Source organism: Mytilus edulis, chromosome 12, assembly GCF_963676685.1.
Source record: "Mytilus edulis chromosome 12, xbMytEdul2.2, whole genome shotgun sequence".
Taxonomy (NCBI): domain Eukaryota; kingdom Metazoa; phylum Mollusca; class Bivalvia; order Mytilida; family Mytilidae; genus Mytilus; species Mytilus edulis.
This window is the reverse complement of record NC_092355.1, coordinates 61,198,420-61,213,688: the sequence shown is the minus strand read 5'-3', so window position 1 is coordinate 61,213,688 and position 15,269 is coordinate 61,198,420. Positions and strand designations below refer to the sequence as shown.

The 15,269-nt window shown below is 33.8% G+C and overlaps 1 long non-coding RNA gene across 1 annotated transcript in view; it reads left to right on the top strand.

Annotated features, from left to right (window-relative positions):
* LOC139498915 (uncharacterized) overlaps positions 1–15,269 on the top strand; it is a 437,948-nt gene that overhangs the window by 187,203 nt on the left and 235,476 nt on the right. The gene's annotated exons all lie outside the window — the stretch shown is intronic.

Below are 15,269 nucleotides of genomic sequence, written 5' to 3'. Positions count from 1 at the left end.
ATAGTAAATATGTCCTGCATCGGATTTTACAGGAGTAACCAAGGACTTGAATATCGAAATACGCGTGAACATTGAGAAATAGCCTATTTTGAAAAATGAAATGGATATTTTGAATAATGAAATGGACTGCTATGACCCTTCAGCCCCTAATTACAGATATATATTATACCTCAATCGTAAGCTTATCAAGAGAGGAACAAAGGGTATATAGTCAATATGTTCCGCAACACATATTACAGGAGTACCGAAGGACTTAGATATCGAAATAAGCGGGAACATTGAGAAATAGCCAATTTTGAATAATGAAATAGATATTTTAAATAATGGAATGGACTGCTATGACCCTTCAGCCCCTAATTACAGAAATATATTATACCACAATCAGAAGCTTATCAAGAGATGAACAAAAGGTACATAGTCAATAGGTTTCGCAACGAATATTACAGGAGTAACGAAGGACTTAAATATCGAAATACGCCTGAACATTGAGAAATAGCCAATTTTGAATAATGCATTTGATATTTGGAATAATTGAATGGACTGATATGACCCTTCAGCCCCTTATTACAGATATATATTATACCTGAATCGAAAGCTTATCAAGAGAGGAACAGAAGGTTTAAAGTCAATATGTTCCACAACGGATATTACAGGAGTAACGAAGGACTAAAATACCGAAATACGCGTGAACATTGAGAAATGGCCAGTTTTGAATAATGAAATGGGTATTTTGAATAATGAAATGGGTATTTTGAATAATGAAATGGGTATTTTGAATAATGAAATGGGTATTTTGAATAATGGAATGGACTGCTATGACCCTTAGCCCCCAATTACAGATATATATATTATACCTGAATCGAAAGCTTATTAATAGAGGAACAAAAGGTATATAGTCAATATGTTTTGCAACGAATATTACAGGAGTAACGAAGGACTTAGATATCGAAATACGCCTGAACACTAAGAAATAGCCAATTTTGAATAATGAAAGAGATATTTTGAATAATGGAATGGACTGCTGTGACCCTTTAGCCCCTAATTATAGATAAACCTTATACCTCATTTGAAAGATTTTTACGAGAGGAACAAAAGGTATATAGTCAACATATTCCGAAACGCATATTATAGGAGTTACAAAGAATCTAAATATCAAAATACGCTTGAACATTGAGAAATAGATTTTTTTGAATAATGGAATGGACTGCTGCAACCCTTCAGTCCCTATTCAAGGCAAAATTTATACACAAAATTAATGTTTATTGATGGAGGAATAAACTGAGTATAAACGATATGTGTCGCAATGACAATTAGAGGGGTTACGGAGGACCTAAATGCCAAAATACGCGTGACGTTTAGAAATAGCCAATTTTGAATAATGAAATAGATATTTTGAATAATGGAATGGACTGCTATGACCCTTAAGCCCCTAATTACAGATATATATTATACCTGAATCGAAAGCTTATTAAGAGAGGAACAAAAGGTATATAGTCAATATGTTTTGCAACGAATATTACAGGAGTAACGAAGGACTTAGATATCGAAATACGCCTGAACACTAAGAAATAGCCAATTTTGAATAATGAAATAGATATTTTGAATAATGGAATGGAATGCTGCGACCCTTTAACCCCTAATTATAGATGAACCTTATACCTCATTTGAAAGATTTTTACGAGAGGAACAAAAGGTATATAGTCAACATATTCCGCAACGCATATTATAGGAGTTACGAAGAACCTAAATATTCAAATACGCTTGAACATTGAGAAATAGCTTTTTTTGAATAATGGAATGGACTGCTGCAACCCTTCAGTCCCTAATCAAGGCAAAATTTATACACCAAATTAATGTTTATTGATGGAGAAATAAACTGAGTATAAACGATATGTGCCGCAATGACAATAAGAGAGGTTACGGAGGACCTAAATGCCAGAATACGCGTGAAAATTAAGAAATAGCCAATTTTGAATAATGAAATAGATATTTTGAATAATGGAATGGACTGCTATGACCCTTAAGCCCCAAATTACAGATATATATTATACCTGAATCGAAAGCTTATTAAGAGAGGAACAAAAGGTATATAGTCAATATGTTTTGCAACGAATATTACAGGAGTAACGAAGGACTTAGGTATCGAAATACGCCTGAACACTAAGAAATAGCCAATTTTGAATAATGAAATAGATATTTTGAATAATGGAATGGAATGCTGCGACCCTTTAGTCCTAATTATAGATAAACCTTATACATCATTTGAAATATTTTTACGAGAGGAACAAAAGGTATATAGTCAACATGTTCCGCAACGCATATTACAGGAGTTACGAAGGACATACATATCGAAATATACGCTTGAACATTGAGAAATAGCTGATTTTGAATAATGGAATTGTACTTCTGCAACCCTTTAATCCCTAATCAAGGCAAAATTTATACACCAAATAAAAGCTTATTGATAGAGGAATAAACTAAGTATAAGCGATATGTACCACTATGACCATTTGAGGGGTTACGGAGCACTTAAATGCCAAATACGCGTGAAAAGTACCATTTACATAAATTCCATGGTTGATATATCACTATTCACCAGACTGCTGTTGATTCTGATTATATTTACAATGTGCTCCCCTTCTGTATAGCCGTTGTGATCATACCGAATTTGAAAATCTGCCACTTGAATCACAAGACGGTGTTGATGCTATTGACAACGTTGAAGTCTACTTGATAGAGTTTGGCGAGGGTCAGCGCTACTCTTAGAGTTGCCCGGTTGGCATCGATGATGATCTTCATTTCGTGTTTGTTGAGCCGAAGCTACCGCTGGATTTCATTGTTCATGTCTTCGATGTCATATGAACCTGTGCTCAGTGCGATTGAAAACCAGTTGGCACCATCGTCAGGAGAGTAGCGGAAGGAATAGTTACCTGTATGCATATGAATGTTAGGGATGGAGTTTTTGGTTTCCAGGTTCACCAATGCCATCTCGTAGGTCTTGGATTCCTTGAGTTGCAGTGGGGGTTGAACCGGGTAAGGACTTGGCTATCGTTTCCAGAATCGATGAAAGAAAACCCATGATTGGGGTTGGTGCTATTAGCAATTTGCTGCAACCATTTATTTATTTATGGTACACCATTGTCACATATTTTTGCTTCCACTATTCGATACGGTCATACTTCTCAGTTATTAAATTACCTTCACCACGATTGCATAGACTTCAGCAGGGCGGCTGGCAAAGAGGAGTTACTTGTAGGTGAACTTTATCCATTTTTTTACTTTTTGTACACGACGTTCATCTTCTGACCATCGGATTCAAACTGCAGGATTCTGTCGGAAATCACAAGTACAAATGCCTCGGTGTTTACAGGTACTTTCTGCTCGAACTCGATCAGGATCTAGTGTCAACGGTCGGTTCTTTCAACCGCTCGGACTGGTGATTCACATCAATGACAAACAGTGGGTACAAATCGACGAAATCGGAGGGGTTAATGTTGCAGTTGCTGATAAAACGGTCAATGTTGAAGTATTTTTTTCAGAACCCTGCGACATTCGTGTACACTCTGGCGATCTTGGTTTGTGTGAAACTGGCATTAAAGTCTACCGCCGTACAGCGTTCTGCGTTGAGAGTGACGTAGATAGTTCGCAACTGGCAGTGGTCGAACACAGCTGCATTTTGAGTCCGATCGTACTTTTACCGGTCTGAAAGGCTACGATGATGTACCTCGGTTTCTCCCGAAAGCTCTTGGCAGACAAACGAAGTAGAACTGTAAGGTTTGGGTAACACTTGTAGAATCACACTGTCGTATTTGGAAACCACAATCGATCTTACTTGCTCTGGATGGTCTTGTACAACCGCATTTTTTTTCATCGGATGGAAGGAGGGACGTGAGGAACAAACCAAGAGATCTTATTCCAGTAGTTTTTCGCCACGTTCCCAGGTTGATTTTTGCCACGTCGTTGACGGCAGCAGGAATGACAGTTCGTGCTTGAATTCATACACAATTTTGTTGTAATCGTCTGCAAAGCCGAAACTGTGTCTCACGGGTATGGTATATTTCCTATCTTCCCAAATCTTTTCCTGCACCTTCTTTAACAGTCGATCTACCGACAGCCTGCTAACACTTTTCAACCCAAGTTGTTTTGCCTGGGTGATAATCTCCTTTATCGTGTGGGGTTTGGGACGACGATGAAATTTAAGGTTTTTTCTTCGTTTCTATCAACTCTCAGCCAACTGATTTTTTCATATTCACTATAGGGTCCATGTCTTTATCCTACCAATTAAAAAAAATCAATTTAGGTCACCCCAAAACCAGCATTCCCAATTCACTGGTTTTTAGACCCAGTTTTCGGGCCTACAAAACATATATATCCTAACACTTCCGATCCTATAATCCTTATTAAAAATAAGAAAGTCGTGAAACGTACCCGGTACATCTGGATTTTTTCATCCCATAGCTTACATTTGCACAGCTCCATCGGTCTCTCTCTCTTTGCGAAGACGGTATTCAGCTGCTTGTTTAATCTCTCACATCCCCATGTGCGAATAGTTTCCCCTTTCCATCACAAGGTTATAATTTTTCAGACCTTTACTTCGTGTCAACATCTTTAATGTCTTTGAAAATCCAGGGTGAGTCCTGCCCTACTTCTCTCCATTTGAGAATTTCCTCATCCTTGCAGCGCTGTTCTCGATTTTTTTCAGAATTTTTACCTCTTGCGCCGTATTCTATCTCTGATCAAACATATTTGTAATCTTAAAATCCATTGTGTTTATTCAATCTGTGCATTTTTTTTATTTTTGTGTGTGTGTGTGTTTCTTTCTTCCACAAAGACACGTTTTCCCTCGACCCTAACCTCAAAATGGTGGTGAAGGTAGAACTCTCATAATCATACTACTGTTCCTCTCTTAATAAGCTTTCATATGAGGTATAAGGTAAATCTGTAATTAGAGGATAAGGGGTCACAACAGTCCATTCCATTATTCAAAATATCCATTTCATTATTCAAAATTGGCTATTTCTTACTTTTCACGCGTATTTTGGCATTAATGCCCTCAGTAACCGCTGTAATGGTCATTGCGGCCCATATTCTTTATACTGTTATAGTCAGTTTATTTCTCTATCAATAAACTCTGATGTGGTGTATTTTTTTTCCTTAATTAGGAGCTAACAGATTGCAGCAGTCCATTCTATTATTCAAAATGAGCTATTTCTTAATGTTCACGCACATTTCGACGTTAAGATCCTTCGTTACTCCTGTAATATGCGTTGCGGAACATATTGACCATATAAATTTTGTTCCTCTTTTGATAAGCTTACGATTGAGGTAAAATATATATCTGTAATTAGGGGCTAAAGTGTCCTGGTAGTCCATTTCATTATTCAAAATATCCATTTCATTATTCAAAATATCTATTTCATTATTCAAAATTGGCTGTTTCTTAATTTTCACCGTATTTTGGCATTAATGCCCTCCGTAACCACTGTAATGGTCATTTCGGCTCATATTCAATATAGTCAGTTATTTCTCTATCAATAAACTCTGATGTGGTGTATTTTTCCCCCTTAATTAGGAGCTAACAGATTGCAGAAGTCCATTCTATTATTCAAAATGAGGTATTTCTTAATGTTCACGCACATTTCGACGTTTAGATCCTTCGTTACTCCTGTAATATGCGTTGCGGAACATATTGACCATATACATTTTGTTTCTCTTTTGATTCGATTACGATTGAGGTATAATATATATCTGTAATTAGGGGCTAAAGTGTCCTGGTAGTCCATTTCATTATTCAAAATATCTATTTCATTATTCAAAATATCTATTTCATTATTCAAAATTGGCTATTTCTTAATTTTCACGCGTATTTTGGCATTTATTCCCTCTGTAACCTCTGTAATGGTCATTGTGGCACATATCGATTATACTCAGTTTATTCCTCTATCCATAAGCTTTAATTTGGTGTATATTTTTTTTCATTAATAAGAAGCTGACCATTTCATTATTCAAAATAGTTATTTCTCAATGTTCACGCGTATTTCGATATTTAAGTCCTTCGTTACTCCGGAAATATTCGTTGCGGAACATATTGACTATATACTTTTTGTTCCTCTCTTAAAAAGATTTGATACAAATGATATTTAAAACTTTAATAAATGTTTGACTCAACATTTTAATGACATTGAAAATTAATACAGTCTGACTGTTTAGGTCTTGGTATTGTTCATACTTTTTATATAACTTTAACTTTGATTTATAAAAAAAAATTGTAGCAAAGGATTCTGTTTTCTTTGTAATTGTTTCAATGCAATACATTAATCAATAAGCAACCAATTTGAATGTCATACCATTTGTGGTGTTCTAAATATTTTGTTTATACACGTTATATTTGCAGATTAAATAATAAAATTAACACTTTTCCCGTTATTTTAAATTGAAATTTTCTTCTGTTTAAGTTGGTGTACAGTTATTCTATCCCCTACATAAGAATTCAGTGAATACATTATTCCATTCACTAAACATTTTCATTCAATTCTAAGAGAAAACATTTTTGCAAATTGTTCTTCAATGATCTGCTTCCGTATATTTGATATATGCGCGCGATGTAAATGAGTGGATAAAACTAGTGTTCCTTTTTTCAACAACAAAATAATATTTTTTCTGCATTTCTTCTTTCTTTCGACTAATAAATATAATATGTTGTTGCTTTTATACAATACTGTTTTTGTGTATCTATGATAGAACTCCATTTTGTGTATGGCCATTATCATGTGATTATGATGAAATTTCCTAAAAAATTTTGCAGAAAAGCACACATTCCAGTTCAAATAAATCCAATTGCGCACTATTTAGATAAATTTCAACTTTAAAACCAAGATGTCTGATCACCTATAAATACACAAAATAAACAAATAAAATGTTATAAATGGAGAGAGAAACAGCAATAAAAGTTTATTTTGTCATGTTTATTAACATTTTAAATATATTTTCTTTCTTATTTGTGAATGCTTTTGTCTATAGTTCTTATAATAGTTGATTTTGTGCATTTATCAATCTTTCAATTTGAGGCAGTTTGTTCTTTATATATATATATGTTGAGCTGTGAAACCACTGTCTAAGGGGAGGGTCGAGTGCTCATAAACCTGTTTTTTATTACATGCATTAGTTTTTATGGCTTTTAACTTAAGCTGTCAGTTACTGTGAGTACTTCAAACTTTTTGTCTTTTCAATTAAGGGAAATGTATATATTTCTTGCTTACTGTAAACCAACTTATTTTCGCGAGCGATTTATTTTCACAAACAATTTTTTTTCGCATTTAGAAATATAACCCGCATATAAATCTATGATTGAACTTCTTGTTAATTTGTTCTTGTCTTAAACATGTATTAATAAAGTGATTTATGGATTGGTATTTAACACCACTTTCAGCACGATTGTACCAGTGTACTATTTCGTGGCGGTCAGGTTTAATTGGTGGAGGAAGCCGGAGTGTCTGGAGAAACCCACGACCTTTGGCATGATTACTAGTTCTACTATTTAGACCACTGGACCATCGAAGCCCCATTAACATGTATTAAATAATTGTTACTGGACGTTAAGTAACACAATCGATCAATCAGTAACATATTGTTTTCTTGTATTGAATCTGTTCTGATTTATTTTATTTCATTTCAGGAATGAGGATTGAAGTTGAAATTGAACACTAAATCAAACAGTTAGTTATACACGTCATGGGAAATATACATACATTGTACTACCATAGCAACAGATTTGCAGAAGACCAAACCTTTTTGGATAGAAGACAATCATCTATAATTGAGAAGTTATTCTGTTGATGAAGCATTATGAAGTTAGAATGAAACTATATAGTCATAAAACTTTAGAAAGAAATGAGAAAGATGAAAAACGTGGACCACATGGAAATAATGGGACTAAAGTTAAAGATTGGATCAATACTGGATTGTATAAATTCTTTTGTTCAAATGTAATCACATACGGCAAAGACTTTAATGACTAAATGTTGATATGGCTTAATACCATATTAACTGTATTATGTACATTAAAATGAATATCTGTTTATAAACATATATATAGTTCTAATAATTTGTATAGTACAGTGAGAAACATGAGACAACATAAAGCATTTAGGACAATGTCCTCTATGACTATGTTTCTTAATGAGAAAGATATATGAATTATTTTAAATCTTTTTGTCCTGGAGAGAATTAGGTGTAGATGTTAGATTTCCTTTAACACATACACATCTTTTTAACCTAGGCATGAGTTGATGACTAGCATATTTTTTTGTCATTTGTTTATCCCAGAAAACTGTATTTTGACCATCAGATGCTTCTAATTTTTTGTAATTGAATTGCTGTTTCATTGACATATACCCACCATCTGGTTTCATTCATAAAATAAAAATTAAAAAAAAGATATGTATTAGGAAATATGTATAGTTTTAATATTTCCAGGTTTTGCTTGAAATATTTAATAGTTGGTCTCTTGTTATATCAAAATGATATAAAGCAATAAACCATGAAGGGACAAATCTATTGCAATGTTTGTGTTTTAACCTGTTGAAAGAGTGTGTATTCATAATAACACATACTTTAGAGATACATTCATAGACTGGTAATCAAAAGAACTGCTTTAACCGTTTACATGGTATTACGTACATGGGAAACATATACTTGCCTCCCCATGCCACTACAGTTGTACTTGCTTAAGAGCAACAAAAACACATCTATTGCAACATGTGCCATGGTACGTTTATTCCAAAGAGACAGATTACATCACAAATATGCATCATCATACAAAAGGACACAACTCCCACGACTTAACTACAAAACACATACGATCATACATATACATAACACTTGACAGGTTCTGAATATTTTTCCTTGTTGTATGCTGACGAGAAATCATTCAACCTGTTCAAACTTTGTCTGAAGAATTTGTCTGATTATCGTGGTCAATGAACCAATCAGTCATGACCATTATCAGACAGTGTCTGTTATCATGTTTAGGGATCTAGGAACCAATCTGAAATAACAATTATAAGACAGTTTCTAGTAATCCTGTTAGAGCCAATCGGAAATCACCATTATCACACAAAATATGGTTATCATGTTTCAGGGACAAATAGGAAATCACCATAATCAGACAATCATATTTTCGGGATCAGTCTGAAATTTACATTATCAGACAATATATGGTTACCGCATTCTCTGGATCAATCAGAAACCACCATTATCAGACTATATATGTTATCATGTTCTCGGGATCGATCAAATTCACCATTATCAGACAATATATGGTTATCATATTCTCGAGATCAGTCAAAAATCGCCATAAACAGACAATATATAGTTATCATATACTCGAGATCAATCATTAATCACCATTAACAGACAATATATGGTTATCATATTATCGAAATCAATCAAAATCACCATTATCAGACAATATATGGTTATCATGTTTTCGAGATCAATCAGAAATCAGCATAATCAGACAATATATGGTTATCATATTCTCGAGATCAGTCAGAAATCACCATAATCGGACACTATATCAGTCATTTCAAAAAAATGTACATTTTTCGGTTATTGTCTATTATCCGTTTAATTTGTTTGTTTTTCATCATTTTTCTGTTTAACATTATACGTTACACATATTGCAAGATAGTAAGTGCAAATATTAGTGCGCAGAAATTTTATTTATTTTTTTATAAATGTTGAAGTATGAAAATTTGCCAATTTCCATGTGTTCATATTTGCTATCTTACTTTTTCATTTAAATAATCTGTAATTAAAATAGCTTTTGCATGATCAAAAGGATGATTTTTTTATTCAGTAACATCATAACTTTAAGAAAAATAACTTTCCATGGTTAAAATCATGAACACAAATATTCCTCAGTAACTAGAATGTCTGTTCGTGAATATTTGTCCTTCCTGTTACTATTTACTTGTTTACGAAAAAAAAATAGTTTCTCCCTTCAAAAACGGAAGTCTTTTAGTGTGACGTCATAGACGTTGATCCAGGACATTACGGCAGCGTGAAGATTTAAAAGGGAAAACGTTTGGCTATCAAATTCGAAAGATCGGTAAGTACTGATTTATGCGTACCCTTTTATTATGTCTTTAATGTTACCTATTATTTTATAATTTTTAATTGCAATATACTAATAAAACGTATGTTATCGTAACGTATGCATGGTCCGGAAGTATAAAAACACTGCATCAGTTATGAGGGAGCGACTATTTTATAATAGATTCGGGTTATGCTATAATTTTTCCATCCTGTTACTGTCCTTCCTGTTACCAAGAAAATAGTAACAGGAAGGACACAAATGGTAACAGGAAGGACAAAAAAGTTAAAAGATAAACATTCTTTGTAAAAAAAAGTCAAAATGCTGCTTAAAATGATCCTCAATAATTATTTTACAGTTAACACTTTAGATTTTTATAAATATACGGTACATTATGTTATGAAATGTACGTTCATATCGAAATATTGTTTGGACAAAATATGTGTTTCCTTGATTGGTAACAGGATGGACAAAACTGTTAACAGGATAGACATTTATATATGATAATGTACAGGAAAATAAAACGATGACCTGCGATTTAAACTTGTAAAATTCATTCGAAACTTGCAATATGTAGGCTCCATTGATGTCTTATCATTTTCAACTATAAATGAAAGTTCAGTCGCCGATATTACCGTACAACCATTAAGCGTGTCATATTAAATTTGCATTGGTTTTTTTCAATAATCTTTTGATATACTTCATCGTTTGTGATAAAGTCTTAGATGTTTATTCTAGTATATGAACTTAAATTGTTACATATTTATTCTTGGTCAATGGTTTTTGCTCTGCTTTGTAACTTCTTTATTTTTAACCTCAGATTTAACCAATATTGCTTCAGTGTGATATTTTGTAATAAAATATAATAACCAATTTTGTATTTCTTTCTTGTAGTCATGGTACTATCTCAGGCCGAGAAACAGCGACGTTACAGGCTTAAAAGAGATACTGACCCTTCTAGACGTGAACAATATTTAAGAAATGAAAGAGAAAGATACAAGATGCTCAAGGGTTTAGGGAAGAAAAAAAATAGAGATGAAATGACTAAACGAGAACTTCGTTCCAAGAGAAAATATTGGAAAAATTACAAAAGGGATCTACGAAAGAGACAAACCAATATGAAGAATATTTTAACACCCCCTGGATCCCCTCATACTAACGATGAACAAGCTGTTCAAGAAGAGGGCGTACCAGTTGCCTTACAAGAAAATGTTCCAGGACCGTCGAGACGACAGAATATTGCAAGCAAGAGGAAAAGAAAAAGAGAAAAAGCTAAAGTTTACAGAAAAACAAATTACTGATACGAAAACTTGAAGAGTCAAACAGAAGAGTGCAAATGTACAGAATGAGGTTAAAGAGAGAAAAAAATAAGATGAATTTGATAGAAAATAAAAAAACTAGAAACACCACGAAGCAGGACAAAACGGCTGTTTAAACATGCATCAAGGAACTTTAAGTCTGTTCGAAAAACTTTAGACTTTCACCATGTTCTTATTAATGAAATGCAAAACAGCTGTGAGAAAAATAGATCGATGATGAAGTCAATCTTGGAAATTCTCAGGGGCAAGTTATTCCGAAAGTATAAACTGACGAAGTTTGCCCATAGCCAAATTCAAGTGACAAACCAAAGTAAAAGGAAAAGAAAGTCAAAACAAACAATATCAGCCAACCTTAGAGGAACAGTAAAGGCCTTTTTCGAGAGAGATGACAATTCCAGAATTACCACTGATAAAAAGAAGACAAAAACTGTGAATAAAATAAAAAAACAAATTAGATTCCTGAACGACACACTTTCGAATCTTTTTGTCAAATTTAAAGCAGAAAACAATGATAAGATAGGCTTTATAACTTTCTGGACACTAAAGCCTTACTGGATTAGAAAAGCAACAGAAAAAGAAAGAGACACTTGCCTTTGTAAATGTTGCGAAAACGTAGGATTGATTGCAGATTGTCTTAAGAAAGCAAATATTGTTGAGACTGCAAACTTAGAAAGTTTAGTTAAAGAAACAGTATGTTCCATGGATAATCTTGATTGTATGTATGCAATCGACTGTCAAACTAACAGTAGAGGACAAGAATGATGAAGTAACCTGGTCTCAATGGCAAACTAAAAAGATCAAAAAGACCTTCAAAGGTGGGGACGAAAAAGAATTGAGCGTCACGGTGAAGGAAAAAGAAAGTGCTTCTATCGAAAAGGCAACAGAAAAACTTCATGAGTTATTAAGACCCTCGTACAGTCGCCATCTGTTCAATATCAAAAATCAGTATAAACATTACAAAACTCTCAAAGAAACTTTAAGTCAAACTGAATGTTTGATTCATGTAGACTTCTCAGAGAACTACTCTTGCAAGATGTCAAAGGAAATTCAGTCGATGCATTTTGGAGCATCATTACCACAAATTTCCCTTCATACTGGCTACTATGTTACAAAAGATATGGATACTATCCGTTCATTTTATGGAGTGTCAGATTCCCTCAGACATGACCCTCAAAGTATATGGGCATACATGCTACCTATTTTAAATGAAATCAAAGATCTGTATCCATTTGTAGAGTACTTGCATTTTTACAGCGATGGACCTACAAGTCAGTACAGACAGAAAATTAATTTCTATCTTCTTTCAACCATGCCATTTGAGCTTGGGTTTACTGCTGCTTGCTGGAACTTCCACGAAGCAGGACATGGGAAGGGAATACCAGATGGCATAGGAGGATCGATTAAACGATCAGCAGATAGACAAGTTAGCTTTGAAGCAGATATATTGACAGCAGATGCATTTATCAAGTCGATTGAGACTGGTACAAAAATCAAGCTTTACGAAGTTAAGGAGCCTGACGTTTTAGAAGTAGACAAAAGAATTCCTATACCATTGAAAACTATTCCAGGTACGATGAAAATACACCAAATCTTCACCGAATCAGAGAGAAAGCTAAGGTATAGAGGCATAAGCTGCATTGATGTTCATTGCTCTGACCATCTTTGTGATTCGTTTGAATTTTCTGCAGGTGGAGGTACAGATGAAGCAAAATTGATTAATAAATCTGAACCACTGGTATCTACATCAACACCTTATACAGATTTAAATTTGGAAATCAAGAATTCTTATAAAAAAGATGTTATAATACAGAGAAAAATGGAAAAGGACAAAACCTGTCAAAACAAGAATTCAAGTCTTTTGCAAACATTGCAACAATGTGGATCTTTCGAACATTTGCAAATTACTTGTTTGGAATCTATTACAGAAACTTTGCATGGAAAAGATCGGTTTATTGAAAAAGATAACTTTGCTATTGACAACAGATCCATGAAACTATTTCCAGATGACGTCTGCACCGACAAAACTCTATTTCCAGTACAGGTCAGAGCTGATGGGAACTGCCTTCCAGCATGCGGAAGTGTTTTTGTTTTTGGAAACGATTCTTATGCCGATGAAATCCGAGCTCATATCATAAAAGAACTATCTCTAAACAAAAAGTTTTATCTAGATAAAAACTACTTGTCAAATGCTTTTGGAACCGATGACCAGAATAAAAACATTCTAAAAAGTTTCGCAATGTATTCTGATGAATACACTCATGGCGTTGTATTGACGGAAAGATCAATTGAAGATATATATGAGAGAGAGATAATGCAGATAAGAAATTCCAAAACATACATGGGCATATGGCAGATTTTTGCTCTGGCAAGTGTTATTAGAAGGCCAATAGTGTCAGTGTATCCAAAAAAGGGAATCCTAACGTACGGAAAGATCTTTAACGGAGAATAGAGCCAATGGAAAAAGATTCCGACAAACCGTTGTATATTATGTGGACATCAACTCGCCTCGATATGAACAATAACTACTGGATTCCAAACCACTTTGTGCCCTTATTGGAGCCTGTTGAAATCATCCCTGACGCTAACAATTGTCTTCACAAGTATGTTATTGTAGACTATGAAAGCACACCATATCCAGGGTATGTGGAAGACGTAGATTCTTCAGATGTATATGTGGTATGCATGCAAAGGCTTGAAAGAGATATAAAGAAGAATGTATTTTATTAGCCAAAAGCTGTAAAAGACAAGTGCTGGTACAACTACTCAAGAATATTGGCCATTATTTCAAAGCCAAAGAAAATCAAAGGGTCTTCCAGTAATTATGAAGTGGATCCGGAAATATGGACAAAAACCTTGTCAAGATTACAATATTAATCATCGACAATCGAAAATGTTCTTCAAATGTTTTGTTGCGTTCTTTTAACAAGTTTTACTTTAAAGTTTAAAAAGATGAAATTAGTTTTGGTTTTTACTCCTACAATGTATACTTTCTCTACGATGGTATGACGGAGGGTCGGATTGGTAATTGGTAAGCGTCCATTTACATTTAAATGCATATTCAGGATGAGATTTACATAACGAGATAAAGGCCAACATACTGAGCAAAATTGTAAAAGCACTGAACTCACAAAATGACATGTCATTTTATCTTTACCCATTTTTATGACTTCGGGCCAACCAGGTATTGCTCTTACTTCAGGGTAAGCGATGAAACAGCGAATACAAATCAACCAGTTTTTGTTATTTGTTTGGTTTTGTATCCGTAGTAAATCCCCCAAAGTTTTTTGTATTGATTTGTGTGACCAACAGTTTTTTGTCTTTACTGTTACTTCCTTGTCTTTCCTGTTACTGCCATTGTTCGTTCCTGTTACCTTCAAAAATGTGTAAAATAATTTTTACTTTGAACATAACTGATCATTTGGGTAAGTTTCCATTTAATACTATTAAAAAGGGACATACTAGTCGATTTGTGCTGCCAAGTTTACCAAACCTTTTTTTGTAAGATCTTTTAGAAAATTAAAAAAATGATGATTTTTCTGAACGAACCGACTATCTGCAGATTTTTTTTGGGGTAATCTTCATAAGGGATAAATGTTAATGGGATGTCAAATGTACACTGTTATATAAGTACGATACATACTTTGATTAGATATATTCTTTTTAAATATCATGTTTTCTGACATTTGAAAAAAGTAACAGGATGGACAAAATCAAACACCATCTGGCACAATATTTAAAAAAAAAAAAATTTCAGGTGTCGATAAGATTGCATAATTTGGGAATATGTTCGAAAAGCAATGTGTTTTCAGTTCTTTAAATATAATTTGTATTCAAACCACTTTACTTTTTAAAAA